The sequence below is a fragment of the Carcharhinus amblyrhynchos genome, chromosome 8, assembly GCF_965287045.1.
Source record: "Carcharhinus amblyrhynchos chromosome 8, sCarAmb.v2.hapA, whole genome shotgun sequence".
In the NCBI taxonomy this organism is placed as follows: domain Eukaryota; kingdom Metazoa; phylum Chordata; class Chondrichthyes; order Carcharhiniformes; family Carcharhinidae; genus Carcharhinus; species Carcharhinus amblyrhynchos.
Window position 1 is genome coordinate 31,726,471 of NC_137331.1, and position 23,647 is coordinate 31,750,117.

General features: G+C 55.3%; 1 long non-coding RNA gene across 3 annotated transcripts in view; it reads right to left on the reverse strand.

Moving 5' to 3' along the window:
• Positions 1 to 23,647, reverse strand: part of LOC145346501 (uncharacterized) — a 174,356-nt gene that overhangs the window by 84,011 nt on the left and 66,698 nt on the right. For all 3 annotated transcript variants that reach the window (XR_013887702.1, XR_013887701.1, XR_013887703.1), the window contains exon 3: positions 23,064 to 23,143. This is a non-coding gene — a long non-coding RNA (uncharacterized LOC145346501). The remainder of the gene's footprint in view (positions 1 to 23,063; positions 23,144 to 23,647) is intronic.

Genomic DNA, 23,647 nt, shown 5'->3' on the forward strand with positions numbered 1-23,647 from the left:
GTGAGTGAGTCCGTGCCTGTGAGTGTGTGAGTGAGTCCGTGCCTGTGAGTGTGTGAGCGAGTCCGTGCCTGTGAGTGTGTGAGCGAGTCCGTGCCTGTGAGTGTGTGAGTGAGTCCGTGCCTGTGAGTGTGTGATCGAGTCCGTGCCTGTGAGTGTGTGATCGAGTCCGTGCCTGTGAGTGTGTGAGCGAGTCCGTGCCTGTGAGTGTGTGAGCGAGTCCGTGCCTGTGAGTGTGTGATCGAGTCCGTGCCTGTGAGCGTGTGAGCGAGTCTGTGCCTGTGAGTGAGCGAGTCCGTGCCTGTGAGCGTGTGAGCGAGTCCGTGCCTGTGAGCGAGTCCGTGCCTGTGAGTGTGTGAGCGAGTCCGTGCCTGTGAGTGTGTGAGCGAGTCCGTGCCTGTGAGCGTGTGAGCGAGTCCGTGCCTGTGAGTGTGTGAGCGAGTCCGTGCCTGTGAGTGTGTGATCGAGTCCGTGCCTGTGAGTGTGTGAGCGAGTCCGTGCCTGTGAGCGTGAGCGAGTCCGTGCCTGTGAGCGTGTGAGTGAGTCCGTGCCTGTGAGTGTGTGAGTGAGTCCGTGCCTGTGAGTGTGTGAGCGAGTCCGTGCCTGTGAGTGTGTGAGCGAGTCCGTGCCTGTGAGTGTGTGAGTGAGTCCGTGCCTGTGAGTGTGTGATCGAGTCCGTGCCTGTGAGTGTGTGAGCGAGTCCGTGCCTGTGAGTGTGTGAGCGAGTCCGTGCCTGTGAGTGTGTGAGTGAGTCCGTGCCTGTGAGTGTGTGAGCGAGTCCGTGCCTGTGAGTGTGTGAGCGAGTCCGTGCCTGTGAGTGTGTGATCGAGTCCGTGCCTGTGAGTGTGTGAGTGAGTCCGTGCCTGTGAGTGTGTGAGTGAGTCCGTGCCTGTGAGCGTGTGAGCGAGTCCGTGCCTGTGAGTGTGTGATCGAGTCCGTGCCTGTGAGCGTGTGAGCGAGTCTGTGCCTGTGAGTGAGCGAGTCCGTGCCTGTGAGCGTGTGAGCGAGTCCGTGCCTGTGAGCCTGTGAGCGAGTCCGTGCGTGTGAGTGAGTGAGCGAGTCCGTGCCTGTGAGTGTGTGAGCGAGTCCGTGCCTGTGAGCCTGTGAGCGAGTCCGTGCCTGTGAGTGTGTGAGCGAGTCCGTGCCTGTGAGCGTGTGAGCGAGTCCGTGCCTGTGAGTGTGTGAGCGAGTCCGTGCCTGTGAGTGTGTGAGCGAGTCCGTGCCTGTGAGTGTGTGAGCGAGTCCGTGCCTGTGAGTGTGTGAGCGAGTCCGTGCCTGTGAGTGTGTGATCGAGTCCGTGCCTGTGAGTGTGTGAGCGAGTCCGTGCCTGTGAGTGTGTGATCGAGTCCGTGCCTGTGAGTGTGTGATCGAGTCCGTGCCTGTGAGTGATCGAGTCCGTGCCTGTGAGTGTGTGATCGAGTCCGTGCCTGTGAGTGTGTGAGCGAGTCCGTGCCTGTGAGTGTGTGAGCGAGTCCGTGCCTGTGAGTGTGTGAGTGAGTCCGTGCCTGTGAGTGTGTGATCGAGTCCGTGCCTGTGAGTGTGTGATCGAGTCCGTGCCTGTGAGTGTGTGAGCGAGTCCGTGCCTGTGAGTGTGTGAGCGAGTCCGTGCCTGTGAGTGTGTGAGTGAGTCCGTGCCTGTGAGTGTGTGAGCGAGTCCGTGCCTGTGAGTGTGTGAGTGAGTCCGTGCCTGTGAGTGTGTGAGCGAGTCCGTGCCTGTGAGTGTGTGATCGAGTCCGTGCCTGTGAGTGTGTGAGCGAGTCCGTGCCTGTGAGCGTGAGCGAGTCCGTGCCTGTGAGTGTGTGAGCGAGTCCGTGCGTGTGAGTGTGTGAGCGAGTCCGTGCCTGTGAGTGTGTGAGTGAGTCCGTGCCTGTGATCGAGTCCGTGCCTGTGAGTGTGTGAGCGAGTCCGTGCCTGTGAGTGTGTGAGCGAGTCCGTGCCTGTGAGTGTGTGAGCGAGTCCGTGCCTGTGAGCGTGTGAGTGAGTCCGTGCCTGTGAGTGTGTGGGCGAGTCCGTGCCTGTGAGTGTGTGAGCGAGTCCGTGCCTGTGAGCGTGTGAGCGAGTCCGTGCCTGTGAGTGTGTGATCGAGTCCGTGCCTGTGAGTGTGTGAGCGAGTCTGTGCCTGTGAGCGAGTCCGTGCCTGTGAGTGTGTGAGCGAGTCCGTGCCTGTGAGTGTGTGAGCGAGTCCGTGCCTGTGAGTGAGTGAGCGAGTCCGTGCCTGTGAGCGTGTGAGCGAGTCCGTGCCTGTGAGTGTGTGAGCGAGTCCGTGCCTGTGAGCGTGTGAGCGAGTCTGTGCCTGTGAGCGTGTGATCGAGTCCGTGCCTGTGAGCGTGTGAGCGAGTCTGTGCCTGTGAGCGAGTCCGTGCCTGTGAGTGTGTGAGCGAGTCCGTGCCTGTGAGTGTGTGAGCGAGTCCGTGCCTGTGAGTGTGTGAGCGAGTCCGTGCCTGTGAGTGTGTGAGCGAGTCCGTGCCTGTGAGTGTGTGAGCGAGTCCGTGCCTGTGAGTGAGTGAGCGAGTCCGTGCCTGTGAGCGAGTCCGTGCCTGTGAGCGTGTGAGCGAGTCCGTGCCTGTGAGTGTGTGAGCGAGTCCGTGCCTGTGAGCGTGTGAGCGAGTCCGTGCCTGTGAGTGTGTGAGCGAGTCCGTGCCTGTGAGCGTGTGAGCGAGTCCGTGCCTGTGAGTGTGTGAGCGAGTCTGTGCCTGTGAGTGTGTGAGCGAGTCCGTGCCTGTGAGTGTGTGAGCGAGTCCGTGCCTGTGAGTGTGTGAGCGAGTCCGTGCCTGTGAGTGAGTGAGCGAGTCCGTGCCTGTGAGTGAGCGAGTCCGTGCCTGTGAGTGTGTGAGCGAGTCCGTGCCTGTGAGTGTGTGAGCGAGTCCGTGCCTGTGAGTGAGTGAGCGAGTCCGTGCCTGTGAGTGAGTGAGCGAGTCCGTGCCTGTGAGTGTGTGAGCGAGTCTGTGCCTGTGAGTGTGTGAGCGAGTCCGTGCCTGTGAGTGTGTGAGCGAGTCCGTGCCTGTGAGTGTGTGAGCGAGTCTGTGCCTGTGATCGAGTCCGTGCCTGTGAGTGTGTGAGCGAGTCCGTGCCTGTGATCGAGTCCGTGCCTGTGAGCGTGTGAGCGAGTCTGTGCCTGTGAGCGAGTCCGTGCCTGTGAGTGTGTGAGCGAGTCCGTGCCTGTGAGTGTGTGAGCGAGTCCGTGCCTGTGTGCCTGTGAGCGAGTCCGTGCCTGTGAGCGTGAGCGAGTCCGTGCCTGTGAGTGTGTGAGCGAGTCCGTGCGTGTGAGTGTGTGAGCGAGTCCGTGCCTGTGAGTGTGTGAGCGAGTCCGTGCCTGTGAGCGTGAGCGAGTCCGTGCCTGTGAGTGTGTGAGCGAGTCCGTGCGTGTGAGTGTGTGAGCGAGTCCGTGCCTGTGAGTGTGTGAGCAAGTCCGTGCCTGTGAGTGTGTGAGCGAGTCCGTGCCTGTGAGCGTGAGCGAGTCCGTGCCTGTGAGTGTGTGAGCGAGTCCGTGCCTGTGAGTGTGTGAGCGAGTCCGTGCCTGTGAGTGTGTGAGCGAGTCCGTGCCTGTGAGCGTGAGCGAGTCCGTGCCTGTGAGTGTGTGAGCGAGTCCGTGCCTGTGAGTGTGTGAGCGAGTCCGTGCCTGTGAGTGTGTGAGCGAGTCCGTGCCTGTGAGTGTGTGAGCGAGTCCGTGCCTGTGAGTGTGTGAGCGAGTCCGTGCCTGTGAGCGTGTGAGCGAGTCCGTGCCTGTGAGCGTGTGAGTGAGTCCGTGCCTGTGAGCGTGAGCGAGTCCGTGCCTGTGAGTGTGTGAGCGAGTCCGTGCCTGTGAGTGTGTGAGCGAGTCCGTGCCTGTGAGTGTGTGAGCGAGTCCGTGCCTGTGAGTGTGTGAGCGAGTCCGTGCCTGTGAGTGTGTGAGCGAGTCCGTGCGTGTGAGCGTGTGAGCGAGTCCGTGCCTGTGAGTGTGTGAGCGAGTCCGTGCCTGTGAGTGTGTGAGCGAGTCCGTGCCTGTGAGTGTGTGAGCGAGTCCGTGCCTGTGAGTGTGTGAGCGAGTCCGTGCCTGTGAGTGTGTGAGCGAGTCCGTGCCTGTGAGTGTGTGAGCGAGTCCGTGCCTGTGAGTGTGTGAGCGAGTCCGTGCCTGTGAGTGTGTGAGCGAGTCCGTGCCTGTGAGTGTGTGAGCGAGTCCGTGCCTGTGAGTGTGTGAGCGAGTCCGTGCGTGTGAGCGTGTGAGCGAGTCCGTGCCTGTGAGTGTGTGAGCGAGTCCGTGCCTGTGAGTGTGTGAGCGAGTCCGTGCCTGTGAGTGTGTGAGCGAGTCCGTGCCTGTGAGTGTGTGAGCGAGTCCGTGCCTGTGAGTGTGTGAGCGAGTCCGTGCCTGTGAGTGTGTGAGCGAGTCCGTGCCTGTGAGCGTGAGCGAGTCCGTGCCTGTGAGTGTGTGAGCGAGTCCGTGCCTGTGAGTGTGTGAGCGAGTCCGTGCCTGTGAGTGTGTGAGCGAGTCCGTGCCTGTGAGTGTGTGAGCGAGTCCGTGCCTGTGAGCGTGTGAGCGAGTCCGTGCCTGTGAGCGTGTGAGCGAGTCCGTGCGTGTGAGCGAGTCCGTGCCTGTGAGTGTGTGAGCGAGTCCGTGCCTGTGAGCGTGTGAGCGAGTCCGTGCCTGTGAGTGTGTGAGCGAGTCCGTGCCTGTGAGCGTGTGAGCGAGTCCGTGCCTGTGAGTGTGTGAGCGAGTCCGTGCCTGTGAGCGTGTGAGCGAGTCCGTGCCTGTGAGTGTGTGAGCGAGTCCGTGCGTGTGAGCGAGTCCGTGCCTGTGAGTGTGTGAGCGAGTCCGTGCCTGTGAGCCTGTGAGCGAGTCCGTGCCTGTGAGTGTGTGAGCGAGTCCGTGCCTGTGAGCCTGTGAGCGAGTCCGTGCCTGTGAGTGTGTGAGTGAGTCCGTGCCTGTGAGTGTGTGAGCGAGTCCGTGCCTGTGAGCCTGTGAGCGAGTCCGTGCCTGTGAGCCTGTGAGCGAGTCCGTGCCTGTGAGTGTGTGAGCGAGTCCGTGCGTGTGAGCGAGTCCGTGCCTGTGAGTGTGTGAGCGAGTCCGTGCCTGTGAGTGTGTGAGCGAGTCCGTGCCTGTGAGCGTGAGCGAGTCCGTGCCTGTGAGTGTGTGAGCGAGTCCGTGCCTGTGAGTGTGTGAGCGAGTCCGTGCGTGTGTGTGTGTGAGTGAGTCCGTGCCTGTGATCGAGTCCGTGCCTGTGAGCGTGTGAGCGAGTCCGTGCCTGTGAGCGTGAGCGAGTCCGTGCCTGTGAGTGTGTGAGCGAGTCCGTGCCTGTGAGTGTGTGAGCGAGTCCGTGCCTGTGAGTGTGTGAGCGAGTCCGTGCCTGTGAGTGTGTGAGCGAGTCCGTGCCTGTGAGTGTGTGAGCGAGTCCGTGCCTGTGAGTGAGTGAGCGAGTCCGTGCCTGTGAGTGTGTGAGCGAGTCCGTGCCTGTGAGTGTGTGAGCGAGTCCGTGCCTGTGAGTGTGTGAGCGAGTCCGTGCCTGTGAGTGTGTGAGCGAGTCCGTGCCTGTGAGTGTGTGAGCGAGTCCGTGCCTGTGAGCGTGTGAGTGAGTCCGTGCCTGTGAGTGTGTGAGCGAGTCCGTGCCTGTGAGTGTGTGAGCGAGTCCGTGCCTGTGAGTGTGTGAGCGAGTCCGTGCCTGTAAGTGTGTGAGCGAGTCCGTGCCTGTGATCGAGTCCGTGCCTGTGAGTGTGTGAGCGAGTCCGTGCCTGTAAGTGTGTGAGCGAGTCCGTGCCTGTGAGTGTGTGAGCGAGTCCGTGCCTGTGAGTGTGTGAGCGAGTCCGTGCCTGTGAGTGTGTGAGCGAGTCCGTGCCTGTAAGTGTGTGAGCGAGTCCGTGCCTGTGAGCGAGTCCGTGCCTGTGAGTGTGTGAGCGAGTCCGTGCCTGTAAGTGTGTGAGCGAGTCCGTGCCTGTGATCGAGTCCGTGCCTGTGAGTGTGTGAACGAGTCCGTGCCTGTGAGTGTGTGAGTGAGTCCGTGCCTGTGAGTGTGTGAGCGAGTCCGTGCCTGTGAGTGTGTGAGCGAGTCCGTGCCTGTGAGTGTGTGAGCGAGTCCGTGCCTGTGAGTGTGTGAGTGAGTCCGTGCCTGTGAGTGTGTGAGCGAGTCCGTGCCTGTGAGTGTGTGAGTGAGTCCGTGCCTGTGATCGAGTCCGTGCCTGTGAGCGTGTGAGTGAGTCCGTGCCTGTGAGTGTGTGAGCGAGTCCGTGCCTGTGAGTGTGTGAGCGAGTCCGTGCCTGTGAGTGTGTGAGCGAGTCCGTGCCTGTGAGTGTGTGAGCGAGTCCGTGCCTGTGAGCCTGTGATCGAGTCCGTGCCTGTGAGCGTGTGAGTGAGTCCGTGCCTGTGAGTGTGTGAGCGAGTCCGTGCCTGTGAGTGTGTGAGCGAGTCCGTGCCTGTGAGTGTGTGAGCGAGTCCGTGCCTGTGAGTGTGTGAGCGAGTCCGTGCCTGTAAGTGTGTGAGCGAGTCCGTGCCTGTGATCGAGTCCGTGCCTGTGAGTGTGTGAACGAGTCCGTGCCTGTGAGTGTGTGAGTGAGTCCGTGCGTGTGTGTGTGTGAGTGAGTCCGTGCCTGTGATCGAGTCCGTGCCTGTGAGTGTGTGAACGAGTCCGTGCGTGTGTGTGTGTGAGTGAGTCCGTGCCTGTGAGTGTGTGAACGAGTCCGTGCGTGTGTGTGTGTGAGTGAGTCCGTGCCTGTGATCGAGTCCGTGCCTGTGAGTGTGTGAACGAGTCCGTGCCTGTGAGTGTGTGAGTGAGTCCGTGCCTGTGAGTGTGTGAGCGAGTCCGTGCCTGTGATTGTGTGAGCGAGTCCGTGCCTGTGAGTGTGTGAGCGAGTCCGTGCCTGTGAGTGTGTGAGCGAGTCCGTGCCTGTGAGTGTGTGAGCGAGTCCGTGCCTGTGAGTGTGTGAGTGAGTCCGTGCGTGTGTGTGTGTGAGTGAGTCCGTGCGTGTGAGCGAGTCCGTGCCTGTGAGTGTGTGAGCGAGTCCGTGCCTGTGATCGAGTCCGTGCCTGTGAGTGTGTGAGCGAGTCTGTGCCTGTGAGCGAGTCCGTGCCTGTGAGTGTGTGAGCGAGTCCGTGCCTGTGAGCGTGAGCGAGTCTGTGCCTGTGAGCGAGTCCGTGCCTGTGAGTGTGTGAGCGAGTCCGTGCCTGTGAGTGAGTGAGCGAGTCCGTGCCTGTGAGTGTGTGAGCGAGTCCGTGCCTGTGAGCGTGTGAGCGAGTCCGTGCCTGTGAGTGTGTGAGCGAGTCCGTGCCTGTGAGCGTGTGAGCGAGTCCGTGCCTGTGAGTGTGTGAGCGAGTCCGTGCCTGTGAGTGTGTGAGCGAGTCCGTGCCTGTGAGCGAGTCCGTGCCTGTGAGTGTGTGAGCGAGTCCGTGCCTGTGAGTGTGTGAGCGAGTCCGTGCCTGTGATCGAGTCTGTGCCTGTGAGTGTGTGAGCGAGTCTGTGCCTGTGAGCGAGTCCGTGCCTGTGAGTGTGTGAGCGAGTCCGTGCCTGTGAGTGTGTGAGCGAGTCCGTGCCTGTGAGTGTGTGAGCGAGTCCGTGCCTGTGAGTGTGTGAGCGAGTCTGTGCCTGTGATCGAGTCCGTGCCTGTGAGTGTGTGAGCGAGTCCGTGCCTGTGATCGAGTCCGTGCCTGTGAGCGAGTCCGTGCCTGTGAGTGTGTGAGCGAGTCCGTGCCTGTGAGTGTGTGAGCGAGTCTGTGCCTGTGAGCGAGTCCGTGCCTGTGAGTGTGTGAGCGAGTCCGTGCCTGTGAGTGTGTGAGCGAGTCCGTGCCTGTGAGTGTGTGAGCGAGTCCGTGCCTGTGTGCCTGTGAGCGAGTCCGTGCCTGTGAGCGTGAGCGAGTCCGTGCCTGTGAGTGTGTGAGCGAGTCCGTGCGTGTGAGTGTGTGAGCGAGTCCGTGCCTGTGAGTGTGTGAGCGAGTCCGTGCCTGTGAGTGTGTGAGCGAGTCCGTGCCTGTGAGTGTGTGAGCGAGTCCGTGCCTGTGAGTGTGTGAGCGAGTCCGTGCCTGTGAGTGTGTGAGCGAGTCCGTGCGTGTGAGTGTGTGAGCGAGTCTGTGCCTGTGAGTGTGTGAGCGAGTCCGTGCCTGTGAGTGTGTGAGCGAGTCCGTGCCTGTGAGTGTGTGAGCGAGTCCGTGCCTGTGAGTGTGTGAGTGAGTCCGTGCCTGTGAGTGTGTGAGCGAGTCCGTGCCTGTGAGTGTGTGAGCGAGTCCGTGCCTGTGAGTGTGTGAGCGAGTCCGTGCCTGTGAGTGTGTGAGCGAGTCCGTGCCTGTGAGTGTGTGAGCGAGTCCGTGCCTGTGAGCGTGTGAGCGAGTCCGTGCCTGTGAGCGTGTGAGCGAGTCCGTGCCTGTGAGTGTGTGAGTGAGTCCGTGCCTGTGAGTGTGTGAGCGAGTCCGTGCGTGTGAGTGTGTGAGCGAGTCCGTGCCTGTGAGTGTGTGAGCGAGTCCGTGCCTGTGAGTGTGTGAGCGAGTCCGTGCCTGTGAGCGAGTCCGTGCCTGTGAGTGTGTGAGCGAGTCCGTGCCTGTGAGCGAGTCCGTGCCTGTGAGTGATCGAGTCCGTGCCTGTGAGTGTGTGAGCGAGTCCGTGCCTGTGAGTGTGTGATCGAGTCCGTGCCTGTGAGTGTGTGAGTGAGTCCGTGCCTGTGAGTGTGTGAGCGAGTCCGTGCCTGTGAGCGTGAGTGAGTCCGTGCCTGTGAGTGTGTGAGCGAGTCCGTGCCTGTGAGTGAGTGAGCGAGTCCGTGCCTGTGAGTGTGTGAGCGAGTCCGTGCCTGTGAGTGTGTGAGCGAGTCCGTGCCTGTGAGCGTGTGAGCGAGTCCGTGCCTGTGAGCGTGTGAGCGAGTCCGTGCCTGTGAGCGTGTGAGCGAGTCCGTGCCTGTGAGCGTGTGAGCGAGTCCGTGCCTGTGAGTGTGTGAGCGAGTCCGTGCGTGTGAGCGAGTCCGTGCCTGTGAGTGTGTGAGCGAGTCCGTGCCTGTGAGTGTGTGAGCGAGTCCGTGCCTGTGAGCGTGTGAGCGAGTCCGTGCCTGTGAGCGTGTGAGCGAGTCCGTGCCTGTGAGCGTGTGAGCGAGTCCGTGCATGTGAGCGTGTGAGTGAGTCCGTGCCTGTGAGTGTGTGAGCGAGTCCGTGCGTGTGAGCGAGTCCGTGCCTGTGAGTGTGTGAGCGAGTCCGTGCCTGTGAGTGTGTGAGCGAGTCCGTGCCTGTGAGTGTGTGAGCGAGTCCGTGCCTGTGAGTGTGTGAGCGAGTCCGTGCCTGTGAGCCTGTGAGCGAGTCCGTGCCTGTGAGTGAGTGAGCGAGTCCGTGCCTGTGAGTGTGTGAGCGAGTCCGTGCCTGTGAGCGTGAGCGAGTCCGTGCCTGTGTGTGTGTGAGCGAGTCCGTGCCTGTGAGTGTGTGAGCGAGTCCGTGCCTGTGAGTGAGTGAGCGAGTCCGTGCCTGTGAGCGAGTCCGTGCCTGTGAGTGTGTGAGCGAGTCCGTGCCTGTGAGTGTGTGAGCGAGTCCGTGCCTGTGAGTGTGTGAGCGAGTCCGTGCCTGTGAGTGTGTGAGCGAGTCTGTGCCTGTGAGCGAGTCCGTGCCTGTGAGTGATCGAGTCCGTGCCTGTGAGTGTGTGATCGAGTCCGTGCCTGTGAGCGAGTCCGTGCCTGTGAGTGATCGAGTCCGTGCCTGTGAGTGAGTGAGCGAGTCCGTGCCTGTGAGCGAGTCCGTGCCTGTGAGTGATCGAGTCCGTGCCTGTGAGTGAGTCCGTGCCTGTGAGTGATCGAGTCCGTGCCTGTGAGCGTGAGCGAGTCCGTGCCTGTGAGCGAGTCCGTGCCTGTGAGTGATCGAGTCCGTGCCTGTGAGTGTGTGATCGAGTCCGTGCCTGTGAGTGTGTGAGCGAGTCCGTGCCTGTGAGTGTGTGAGCGAGTCCGTGCCTGTGAGCGTGTGAGCGAGTCCGTGCCTGTGAGTGAGCGAGTCCGTGCCTGTGAGTGTGTGAGCGAGTCCGTGCCTGTGAGCGTGTGAGCGAGTCCGTGCCTGTGAGCGTGTGAGCGAGTCCGTGCGTGTGAGCGTGTGAGCGAGTCCGTGCGTGTGAGCGAGTCCGTGCCTGTGAGCGAGTCCGTGCCTGTGAGTGTGTGAGCGAGTCCGTGCCTGTGAGTGTGTGAGCGAGTCCGTGCCTGTGAGTGTGTGAGCGAGTCCGTGCCTGTGAGCCTGTGAGCGAGTCCGTGCGTGTGAGCGAGTCCGTGCGTGTGAGCGAGTCCGTGCCTGTGAGCGAGTCCGTGCCTGTGAGTGTGTGAGCGAGTCCGTGCCTGTGAGTGTGTGAGCGAGTCCGTGCCTGTGAGTGAGCGAGTCCGTGCCTGTGAGTGTGTGAGCGAGTCCGTGCCTGTGAGTGAGCGAGTCCGTGCCTGTGAGTGTGTGAGCGAGTCCGTGCCTGTGAGTGTGTGAGCGAGTCCGTGCCTGTGAGCCTGTGAGCGAGTCCGTGCGTGTGAGTGTGTGAGCGAGTCCGTGCCTGTGAGTGTGTGAGCGAGTCCGTGCCTGTGAGTGTGTGATCGAGTCCGTGCCTGTGTGTGTGTGAGCGAGTCCGTGCCTGTGAGTGTGTGAGCGAGTCCGTGCCTGTGAGTGAGTGAGCGAGTCCGTGCCTGTGAGTGTGTGAGCGAGTCCGTGCCTGTGAGTGTGTGAGCGAGTCCGTGCCTGTGAGTGTGTGAGCGAGTCCGTGCCTGTGAGTGTGTGAGCGAGTCCGTGCCTGTGAGCGAGTCCGTGCCTGTGAGTGTGTGAGCGAGTCCGTGCCTGTGAGCGAGTCCGTGCCTGTGAGTGTGTGAGCGAGTCCGTGCCTGTGAGTGTGTGAGCGAGTCCGTGCCTGTGAGTGTGTGAGCGAGTCCGTGCCTGTGAGTGTGTGAGCGAGTCCGTGCCTGTGAGTGTGTGATCGAGTCCGTGCCTGTGAGTGTGTGATCGAGTCCGTGCCTGTGAGTGTGTGAGCGAGTCCGTGCCTGTGAGCGTGTGAGCGAGTCCGTGCCTGTGAGTGAGCGAGTCCGTGCCTGTGAGCGTGAGTGAGCGAGTCCGTGCCTGTGAGCGTGAGTGAGTCCGTGCCTGTGAGTGTGTGAGCGAGTCCGTGCCTGTGAGTGTGTGATCGAGTCCGTGCCTGTGAGTGTGTGAGCGAGTCCGTGCCTGTGAGTGTGTGAGCGAGTCCGTGCCTGTGAGCGTGTGAGCGAGTCCGTGCCTGTGAGTGAGCGAGTCCGTGCCTGTGAGCGTGTGAGCGAGTCCGTGCCTGTGAGTGAGTGAGTCCGTGCCTGTGAGCGTGTGAGCGAGTCCGTGCCTGTGAGTGAGTGAGCGAGTCCGTGCGTGTGAGTGTGTGAGCGAGTCCGTGCCTGTGAGTGAGTGAGCGAGTCCGTGCCTGTGAGTGTGTGAGCGAGTCCGTGCCTGTGAGCGTGTGAGCGAGTCCGTGCCTGTGAGTGAGCGAGTCCGTGCCTGTTAGTGAGCGAGTCCGTGCCTGTGAGCGAGCGAGTCCGTGCCTGTGAGCGAGCGAGTCTGTGCCTGTGAGCGAGCGAGTCTGTGCCTGTGAGTGTGTGAGCGAGTCCGTGCCTGTGAGTGTGTGAGCGAGTCCGTGCCTGTGAGTGTGTGAGCGAGTCCGTGCCTGTGAGTGTGTGAGCGAGTCTGTGCCTGTGAGTGAGCGAGTCTGTGCCTGTGAGCGAGCGAGTCCGTGCCTGTGAGCGAGTGAGTCTGTGCCTGTGAGTGAGCGAGTCCATGCCTGTGAGTGAGCGAGTCCGTGCCTGTGAGTGAACGAGTCCGTGCCTGTGAGTGAGCGAGTCTGTGCCTGTGCGAGTATGCCATTGCATCCTGTTGGTAATTTTCACTGCCTAGTCAGTGTGTCTGGCCAACAAGCCTCCCAATAATAAGCTCCAAAAGAAATTTTCAAACAAAACCAGGCGGCGGCAGCTCCAGCTACTTTTATGGGGCTTCCAGCAGCCAACGATGAGGCAGCATTGGCAGACAGAGAGGGAGAAAGAGCCCTGAGTAAGGAGCAGGAAGTTCTAAACTAAAAATATCATTCCTTCACTGCAGTCAATCCAAACTACACAGCACTCGTTGTACCACCAATAAAAGGCAGTGCGCATTTAAACTTTAAAGAACGCTGTCTAAATAAAATTATGATGTGGAGATGCCAGCATTGGACTGGGGTAAACACAATAAGAATAAGAAGTCTCACAACACCAGGGTGAAGTCCCAACAATCCTGTTGGATTTTAACCTGGTGTTGTGAGACTTCTTACCAAATAAAATTACACAACGACTGATCCATCCCACTTTCTGTTTCTGCAATGCTAACCAATCAACGTCTGACCTGTCACACATACAAGTGTCTCTCAGAGACAGGTTAAACCAGAGCACTATTTGCCTGTTTTGCAGGTAATCACTAATTAGTGTTTTGCATTTATGGTAACAATTGAAACCTCGGAATAAAGGAATGGGAGTAGACCCTTCACAGTGATGTCTCCACTATACAGCTGCAAGGTAACAGAGTGATCTGATATTTAACCTGTGGCTTGAACATTTTAAGAACTTTAAACTCGATGATCATTGAATGGAATCCCTGCAGTGCAGAAAGTGACCATTCGGCCCCTGGACTCTGCGCCACCATCAATCCCACCCAGGCCCTATCCATGTAACCCCACATATCTAACCCGCTAATCTCCCAAGCACGCGCATGCCCGAGCGACACAGGGAGCGCGCGCGACACAGCGACACAGGGAGCGCGCGTGCGCCACAGCGACACAGGGAGCGCGCGCGCGCGCCACAGCGACACAGGGAGCGCGCGCGCGCCACAGCGACACAGGGAGCGCGCGCGCGCGCCACAGCGACACAGGGAGCGCGCGCGCGCGCCACAGCGACACAGGGAGCGCGCGCGCGCGCCACAGCGACACAGGGAGCGCGCGCGCGCGCCACAGCGACACAGGGAGCGCGCGCGCGCGCCACAGCGACACAGGGAGCGCACGCGCGCGCCACAGCGACACAGGGAGCGCGCGCGCCACAGCGACACAGGGAGCGCGCGCGCCACAGCGACACAGGGAGCGCGCGCGCGCCACAGGGAGCGCGCGCGCGCGCCACAGCGACACAGGGAGCGCGCGCGCGCGCCACAGGGAGCGCGCGCGCGCGCCACAGCGACACAGGGAGCGCGCGCGCGCGCCACGGCGACACAGGGAGCGCGCGCGCCACGGCGACACAGGGAGCGTGCGCGCGCGCCACGGCGACACAGGGAGCGTGCGCGCGCGCCACGGCGACACAGGGAGCGCGCGCGCGCGCCACAGCGACACAGGGAGCGCGCGCGCGCGCCACAGCGACACAGGGAGCGCGCGCGCGCGCCACAGCGACACAGGGAGCGCGCGCGCGCCACAGCGACACAGGGAGCGCGCGCGCACGCCACAGCGACACAGGGAGCGCGCGCGCGCCACGGCGACACAGGGAGCGCGCGCGCGCGCCACGGCGACACAGGGAGCGCGCGCGCGCGCCACAGCGACACAGGGAGCGCGCGCGCGCCACAGCGACACAGGGAGCGCGCGCGCGCCACAGCGACACAGGGAGCGCGCGCGCACGCCACAGCGACACAGGGAGCGCGCGCGTGAGACAGAAAGCACATGTGACATGGCGCGTGAGTGAGACAAAACAGGACTCATTAAATCGGGATTGATTTGTGTGTCTCAGCTTCAACGTGTTCCTCTAGATTTTCACAGTATTCAAATTTCACCATTTTCTGTGGTGAGATTTGAAGCCCAGTTCCTGGATTACAAATCGAGTGATAATACCACTGTGCCACCACAACGTGCAGCAAGTCACAGAACTTACAATCTATCCAATTACTGCCAGGCCAAACTGATACAGCTGATTGGGTAGTGAATTCTAAAAATGGCCAATGGGAGCTTCTAATCTTGCGGGGAGAAACACCAAGTTAACACTTGGAGTTCAGTATGACTGTTCTGAGAAACTGCATCAAATTGGAGTCAAAACGTGAACTCTGTTTCTCTCCACAGATGCTAACAGACGTGTGGGGTATTTCCAGCACTTTCTGTTTTTAGTCCAGGTTTCCAGCATCTGCAGTGCGTTGTTTCCATTTCCAACCCCTTGCTGTTTCTGCCATTCTGGAAAATGAGAGAGCACCCAATTCCTGACCTCATTACAGCCTTGGACCAGACACAGAGAGAAGAGTCAAGTCTGGAGTTGAGGTGAGAGTGACTGCCCTCGGCATCAAGGCAGCATTTGACCAAGTGTGGCTTCAAGAGTCACAGCAAAACTGGAGTCAAATGGGTATCGGGCAAAACTCTCCACCATTTGGGAGTCATAGCTGGCACAAAGAAAGATGGCAGTGGCTGGTGGAGGTCAATCGTCTCAATCCCAGGACCTCATTGCAAAAGCTCCTCAGGATAGTGTCCGAGGCCCAACCATCTTCAGCGGCTTCATCAATGACTTTCTCTCTGTCATGAGGGAACAGGCAATGTTTGCCTGACGATTCCACCAGTGTAAAATACTGTTCGCAATTCCTCAGACACTTTCAATTGTCCGTTCCTGCAGGGCACAAGACCTAGAATCATGGAATCCTTACAGTGCAGCAAGAGGCCATTCGGCCCATCAAGTCTGCACTGACCACAATCCCCCCCCCAGGCCCCATCCCCATAACCCCATGTATTTACCCTGCTAGCCCCCCCTGACACCGAGGGTCAATTTCTCACAGTCAATCCACACAACTCGCACACCTTTGGGCTGTGGGAGGAATCCGAAGCAACAGTGGAAACCCACGCAGACACGGGGAGAACGTGCAAGCCCTCCACAGACAGTGACCCAAGGCCAGAATTAAACCCGGGTCCAAGTGACCCAAGCCAGGAGTCAACTGGACAGCATTCAGGCTTGAAATGAAAAGTGATCAGTAACGGGGGAATCTTGTAACTCTCTCCCACACAGCATGGTGGGTGGACTGTGATGGTTCAAGATAGCAGCTTACCACCACCTTCTCCAGGGCAATTAGGGATGGGCAATAAAAGTTCTGGTCCAGCCAGCAATGTCCACATCCCATGGAAAGAATAAAACAAAAAGCAAGGCAGTCACCATCCGCATTAAGAAAAAAATCTAACTGGCAGCTACCTGAAACTTGCATTCCCTTCACCACCAACACAGAGAGCACCAGCTAAAGATGCATTGCAGCATCTCCCCAAGGCTCCTTAGACAGCACCTTCCAAACCCATGATCTCTATCTACTGGAAGGACAAGGGCAGCAGATGCCTGGAAACATCACCACCTACAAAGTTCACCTCTAAGCCACTTGGCATCCTGACTTGGAAACCCATCAGCGTTCCTTCACTGTCCTTAACAGCACAATGGGTGTACTTACACCACATGGGTGGACTGCAGCAGCTCAAGGCAGCAGCTCATCATCACCTCCTCGAGGGCAATAAATGCTGGACGCCCCTTGAATGAATAAAAACTAAGCTATATTGAGGTACTCAGTAAGATGACCAAAGGCTTGATCAAAGAGACTGGCTTTAAAGAGCATCTTAAAAGGGAAGTGAGAAGGAGAGGTTTCAGGAACGTACAGGAATTTCAAAGCTGAGGGCAATTAGTGACGGGCAATAAATACTGTCCTTCTGTGCGACTAATGTCCCATCAATAAATGAGAAAGATACCCGAAGATCCTCCAAAAACTGAGAACAAGTTGTGATTCTTGGTAAACGTGCACAGCAAGTAATTCATGTCAAATTAGACATATCTCAGTATTGGTGTAACAGCTTGGGAGAGCCACTGCAGAAACGCAATGAGGGAAGGTCCCTGTCTAAGGCGTCTCAGCCACAACAGACTGAAAAGATCGCCACTGCTGCGGCATCTCAGAGAGCTGGAGAGGCTCATCTGGTTTTGGTGAGACACAGCAGCCACATGGTTTGCTCTCGGCAAAGCTCCTGATGTGTGGCACCTGGCTGGATACATGAAGCGACTGCACTGCCAGGTGTGTGTGTGTGTGCACGCGTCGTCATTTTCATAATCCCCATGTCGCTTCAGGGGCAGCACCGTGGTTAGCACTGCTGCTTCACAGCGCCAGGAACCCGGGTTCAATTCCAGTCATGGGTCACTGTCTGTGTGGAATGTGCACATTCTCCCCGTGTCTGCGTGGATTTCCTCGAGGTGTTCTGGTCCCTCCCACACTCCAAAGATGTGCGGGTCAGGTGGATTGGCCATGGTCAATTGCCCCTTAGTGTCGGGGGATTAGCAGGGCAAATATGTGGGTTTACAGAGATAGAGCCTGCGAGGGATTGTTGTCGGTGCAGATTCAATGGGCCGAATGGCCTCCTTCTGCACTGTAGGGATTCCATGATCCTAAGGCAGTGAAGCAAGTACAAGGTCGGACCACACTTGCAGCAAATGTTTTCTATTCCAGCCACTGCACCAGCAGCAAAGAAAAAGTACAAGCATTAGAGAGAGTGCTGATCTCAGCCACAAGGCTGTTTGCACGTGTGAACAGAAGTTGGGGAATCATTGACTGTAATTACGGAGATACTTTATGAACAAAACCAGCAATTATAACGTGCCCTTGACATGATGAAGGCCTCAGGATGGTTCATAGATAGGCAAAAGCGACCAAACTTTTAGCCAGGAAAGGTAAGGTTAACTGTGACCAAAGGCTTAACCAACGAGATAGGCTCTGAGCGCCATCTTAAAGAATGAGGGGCAGGCTTATAGTGGGAAAGGCCAAGTCTGGGAACTAGACAGCTGAAAACTCCAACAGCAAAGGGAGGTTGAATCATAAAATCCCTACAGTGCAGAAGCGGCCATTCAGCCCATCGTGTCTGCACCTGCTTTTGACAGGTTATGTTACCTGTGGCATGTTACGCATTTACCATGGCTAATCCTAGCCAACCTAACATCCTGGGACACTGAGGGGCAATTTAGCATGGCCAATCCACCTCAGCAGCACATCTTGGGACTGTGGGCGGAAATCCACGTAGACACGGGAAGAACATGCAAACAGACAGTGACCCAAGGCCAGAATCGAACCCGTGTCCCTCGAGCTGTGAGGCAGCAGTGCTAACCGCTGTGCCACACAAGGTAGTTGGGGTGTACTAAACAGGCCGGAGCTCAGAGTGTTTGATGGGAGCGCTGGCTGATGTGTGTGTGGGGAACTGGACATGTTTAGGAACTTCTTAAATCAGCATTGTTGGAGGGAAGAGCTACAAAAGGGAGGTAGCTGGAGGAATTGCCGGGGTGACAAAGGTTCCAACGGCAGCTGCACTGACTCAGGGACAGGCAATGCTATGGAGTTGGAAATAATTGGCCTTTGTGGTGCTGAGAACCAAATTAAACTCAAGATTGAACAGGAAGGCAAACCAGCCTGAGACAGTGCCTGGAGAAGGGCAAGGAATCATTGGCAAGGTATATAAGTAGCGAGGGCTGAAGACAATGGCTGTGGCCTTGATTTTGAGCGAGGTTGGTGGAATGGGCAGATAAAGTTCAATTTGGAGAAATGATAAGACTTTGACAGGAAGAAATGGTAAGACAAAATAAAATAAGAATACTACTCTGAAGCAGAACCTGGGTGTATATGTGTGTCGATTATTGAAAGTAAGACTGTTGGAGAGAGCAGTTAATAAAACACAGTGCAGCAAAGGTTCACCAGACTGATTCCTGCAATAGTATTTTGCCATAAAAGGAGTGTTCAGGTTGACTAGACCGATATTCACCGGGATTTTGAAGAATGAGCAGGGATCTAATTGAAACATATACAATTCTGACAGGACTAGACAGACTGGATGCTGGGATGGTGCCTCCTCTGGTTGGCAGGTCCAGAACAGGATACAGAGTAGACAATTTAAGACTGAGATGAGGAGAAATTTTGCTTCACTCAGAGGGTGGTGAACTCACAGAAGGCTGTGGAGACCAAATCACGGAATATATTTAAAAAGGAAATAGATAGATTGAGCCGCAAGAATACTGGAGTGAGGTGTTAAGATAGAGGAGTAGCCATGATCATGTTGGGTGGCACAGTGGTTAGCACTGTTGTGCTAGTCCCAGGGAGCCCAGTTTGATTCCTGGCTTGGATCACTGCCTGTGTGGAGTCTGCATGTTCTCCCTGTGTCTGTGTGGGTTTCCTCCAGGTGCTCCGGTTTCCTCCCACAGTCTGAAAGGTGGATTGGGCATGCTAAATTCTCCCTCAGTGTACCCGAACAGGTGCCGGAGTGCGGCAGTTAGGTGATTTTTACAGTAACTTCATTGTGGTGTTAACGTAAGCCTACTTGCGATACCAAAACAATAAATAAATAAATGTGGAATGGTGGAGCAGACTCGAAGGGCAGAATGGTCTCCTCCTGCTCGTATTTTCCATGTTTCTATCATGGGCTTTATTAACAGAGACATTGAGTACAACAGCAAGGAGGTTATGTTGAATTTGTGCAAGACACTTAAACCTCAGCTGGAACATTGTGTACAGTTCTGGGCACAACACTAGGGGAAGGATGTGAACCTATTGGAGACAGCGTAGAAGAAGTTAACAAGAATGGTCCCAGGGATGAGAAATTTGAGTTACGAGGGTCAATTGGAGAGTTTGGGACTGTTCTCCTGAGAGAGAAGGCGGCTGAGAGGAAAGTTGATAGAGATGTTCAAAATCATGAGGGGACAGAAAAGAGCAGATAGGGAGAAACTATTCCTGCAGGTGAAAGGATGGAGAATGAGGGGACCCATTAAACTGGCAAAAGAAGCAAAAGCAATTTAAAGAAAATCTTTTTTGCATAACCAATAGTTACAGCCTGGAATGCACGCCGAGTATAGCAGAGGCAGGTTTCAATCAAGGCATTCATCTGTGACTTAGATGGTTATTTGGAAACTAACAATCTGTAGGGGTATGGGGAGATGATAGGGGTGTGGCACTTGGTGCAAACCTATCTGGAGAGCCAGTGCAGGCCCATTGGCCTCCTCCTGTGCTGTAACTATTCTGTTGAGGCACTCACAACTGAGCTTTGACTCAGAAGAACAATCTAACGGCAGAGTACCTGAGAAGGGGGGACATTGGACAAATACCAGCGGGTTCATTACAATACACATATACAATATTCATTGCTGCGGGTAAGGTACATTTCTACAGTGGTTTCAAAGTTACAGAAATTGCCCGCTTCACAAGGATTGCTGTTTTCCCTGGTGCTCATGGGAGTTCTAAACAGTCTAAAACCAAAACATTGCCGAAGGAAGGGGGGGGATTTTGAAAGGTGGTCACCCCTGTATTGGCCAGCGACCTATTTTGGAATCAAGCTCACCTAAGTTTACACTGCCAACATTAGTAACAGGTCGTACCTGGCACTGCCCAGAGGTAACAGACTGTACCTGGCACTGCCCAGAGATAAGAGACCACAACTGGCATCTGCCCAGAGGTAACAGGCTGTACCTGGCACTGCCCAGAGGTAACAGAACATACAAAACAGTCCAAAGATATGCGGGTTAGCTTGATTGGCCATGCTAAATTGTTCCTTGGTGTCCCAAGACGTGTATGTAAGAGGGATTAGTGGGGTAAATGTGTCAGGTTTCGGGGATAGGGCCTGGGCGGGATTGTTGTTGGTGCAGACTCAATGGGCCAAATGGCCTCCTTCTGCACTGTGGGGATTCTGAGATTCCCCAACACACCCACCAGCTTTCAGTAGCGAATACTTTTGCTGGACAAAAGTCAGTCATTTCCCACTTAGCAGGAGCAGTAATCAGTAATGCAAATTCCATTCCTTTTGTGAGAAAGAATGTGGCCTTAGCTCAATGTGGCTACATATTCCTGGCCCTGCAGCAAGGTGTACTTGTCAGTATCCTCTGGCTACAAGTCAGCTTCATTGAAACTTTCCATGGTTCAGTCGCATGTTGCAGCAGTCTCTGCTCACAATGGAGTCAATGACCAGCAATTATTTAAATCTATGTCAATGACAATGCGAGTCTTCCAGATCATTCATTTGCAAACAAGGTGACTGTGATTAAATGATGTCCTGGGGTTTTGGGGGGGGCGGGTTTACACCAGACTGACAAAGACATTAACCACTGAGTACCTGCACAATCACCTTCAATTACTCTGGTTTGCAAATGTCAACAGAGATACAGCAACTTTTTTCATAACTCAAACACAGCACTCAAATGCAATTAGCACAAATTCAGAGTCCACTGTCTCATTTGCAGAAAAGATTTGTGCGCTTTCAATAGTACACTGTGTGCCAAACAATCCGAATCCAAATTTACTTCAGCCAGAATAGTCTACTTTCTTTCCCTTTGTCAAACCTTACCTGACTTCCCTCTGTCTCTGTTGTAACCTCCTCAGGGCCCTTTTGTCTTTTGCTTCTGATCACCTTTCCATTGCATCAAGCCCTTTTGTCATTTAATCACTCTACTCTGTCACAGACCTCTTTCTTACATCCTCTACCTGCCCCATCTCTCCCTGCTTCTGTGCACTGGCTTCAAACCTATGACATCTCGAACATCAGCCTTTCAGCCACAGCACACCAAGGCCAAAAGAGAAAATGTTGGAAAATCTCAGCAGCTCCGTAAGGAGAAAAAAGAGCAGACATTTCGAGTCCAGATGACCTTGTATCATTTGACGAAGTGTGGAAATGACAAAGGGTCATCTGGTCAGAAACATCAACTCTTTTCTCTCCTTATAGATGCTGCCAGACCCGCTGAGATAGTCCAGCATTTTCATTTTTGGCTTCAGATTCCAGAATCTGCAGTAATTTGCTGTTAGCTAATGTGCCCCGAGGGACTGGTAACTGTGCAAAAACCCCTTGGACTGTGTTTAATTCTAACCGTACATGGCTTTATTGAGGGCCGCAGAGGGCAGCATGGCTGATGTGTAGAGTCTGCAGAGAGTTTTGCTCTCTGTAACGAAGATATTGAAAAGTTTACCATGCTCTCATTACTGGGTTGAAGCATCTCAAGAGTGCATTTGAAGAAAATGCAAATAACAATTTGAAATGTTTTGTAGTCCCTTTCAGATTTTACATGAATAAAGCATATTTTTGCAAAAAGAAACATCATGGAGAGGTCACTGACCTGAGATGCTAACTCTTAGAATCTCTACAGAGCAGAAGGAGGCCATTCGGTCCATCAACGATCTGACAGAAAGTCTAACCCAGGCCCACCTCCCTGTAACCCTACATATTTACCCTGATAATCTCCCTAACTGATGCATTTTAGGATATTAAGGGACAATTTTGCAGGGCCAATCCACCTGCACATCTTAGAAGTTTACTGATGCAGCACGGTAGCAGAGTGGTTAGCACTGCTGCCTCACAATGCCAGGGACCTGGGCAACAGTGTGGAGTTTGCACATTCTTCCCATAACACATGGGTTTCCTCTGGGTGCTCCGTTTCCCTCTCGCACTCCAAATTCATAGAACAAATCATAGAAATCACAGAATCCCTACAGTGCAGAAGGAGGCCATTCGGCCCATTGAGTCTGCACCAAAAGCAATCCCACCCAGGCCCTAGTCCCGTAATCCCATATATTTACCCTGCTAGTCCCACTGACATTTATGGTCAATTTAGTATAGCCAATCAACCTAACTCGCACATCTTTGGAGTAGGTTAGGTGGATTGGCCACGCTAAACTGCCCCTTAGTGTCTGAAGGATTAGTAGGGTAAATGCATGGGGTTACAGGGATAGGCCTTGGGTGGGATTGTTGTCGGTGCAGGCTCAATGGGCTGAATGGCCGCCTTCTGCACTGCAGGGATTCTATCACTAGTGTCGAAACCGAAAACACAGCATCAGTTTTCACATGTTCAGTGAGGACAGGTGGTTCTCCCTCACTGCCGTCTCTCTCAACTCCTCCACGCTTGCTAAACGATCAGACTGTAATTGTGAAGAGCAGAAATTTCCTCCAATTAAGTGTTAGGAAAACTGAAGCCATCAGTTTTTTTGGTTTCTACTCTGAACTCCATCCTAATCTGTTGGGTCCATTCCGCTCCAAGTGGCACTCGGAGATAAAGCCAGTCTATTTACAATCTTGGCCGCACACTTGATCTTGAGATGAGCTTCCAACCTCAACTGTGCCATCGCAAAGAGCGCCCAATTCCACCTCTGCAACCTCGCGAGACTTCAACTCTCTCAACTGCTGCTGAAACCCTCATTTTCAACCCTTAAACTTAATGCACATCTCTCACATTCCCCCATCCCCCTATCCGTTAACATGAGCTGACCCGAATCTCTGCTGCCCATGCGCTAACTTGCACCAAGTCCCATCCCCCCGCCCCGGTTGCCCTCGTTTTTGCAAACCTACACTGACTCCTGGGCAAACAACACCTTGATTGTAAAATTCTCCCCCTCAATCTCAAATCACCCCCCACCCTGGCTTTGCCTGCTCCTTAACTCTGTCATCTCCTCCTGCCCCCAGCCCTCCAAATTACCTGCCCTGCCATCTGCACACCTCTGGCTCTAGCCTCTTCTGCATCCCCAATTACAATCACCCCACCATAGATGACTGTACTCTCAGTCAGCTAGGCACCAAGCCCTGGAATTCCTCCCCCCTCAAACCCTCTGTCCCTCTCCCTCACTTTTCTCCTTTAAGATCCTACCTCTTTGACTCTGATCTTGATGCAAAACATCGGCATTATTCTCTCCCCACAGATGCTGGCAGACCTGCTGAGATTTTCCAGCATTTTCTGTTTTTGATGCAAGAAATTACAAAGGATTGTGAATGAAGCCCAGTCCATCGGACAAACCAGTCTCCCAGCCATTGACTCTGTCCTTACTTCCCACTGTTACGGGGAAAGTAGCCAGTGTAATAAAAGGACAGACCCTATGCACCCTGGACATTCTCTCTTCCATCTTCTTCTGTCAGGAAAAAGATACAAAGGTGTGAGGACATGTACCAACCAACTCAAGAACAGCTTCTTCCCTGCTGCCATCAGCCTTTTGAATGGACCTACTTCGCACTAAGTTGATCTTTCTCTAAACCCTAGCTATGGCCGTAAAAATAATTCCACACTTTCTCCTTTCCTTCTCCCATGTACGCAAACAGTATGCTTTGTCTGGATAGCACGCAAGAAACAATACTTTTCACTGTATACTAATATGTGTGACAATAATAAATCAAATCAAAAGCACGCACGCAGACAAATAAATATTTATTGTGGCTACTTACCATTTAGATTTGTGCATTTAAAAATGGATGTTTGATCAGGTATCAGAGACATGCTGCTGTACAGGGAACAGAGTCAAAACCTTCAAAAGGGAAACAAAAGGGCAAAATTAGTGAGAAGAAATAAGAAAATACGATAGACTCGCTACACAGCACAGGCAATATATCATCAGTGCTTTAACTAACATCACAGAGCCCGTGGTATGAGGAAGTCTAGCTTTGAACCCACGCTCCACAAAACTCTTCCTTGATAAGATGTATGAAACAGAAAAGGCAACTGATCCACTTCTGTACACCTCCTGTGAGGTGGATCAAATAGATGAACACAAAATGGGCAACTGCTGAGTGAATGAACCAACACTTCATATGGGCTCCGTCTTGCCAAAACATAATGAGGAGATCAAGTCATAGTCTTGGGACTATAACTTGATCTCCTCAAGGGGAGAGATACAAAAGTGACCAGAGGGACAATTTTTTCACACAGAGGGTGGTGAGTCTCTGGAACAAGCTGCCAGAGATAATATTAGAGGTGGGTACAATTTTGTCTTTTAAAAAGCATTTAGACAGTTACATGGGTAAGATGGGTA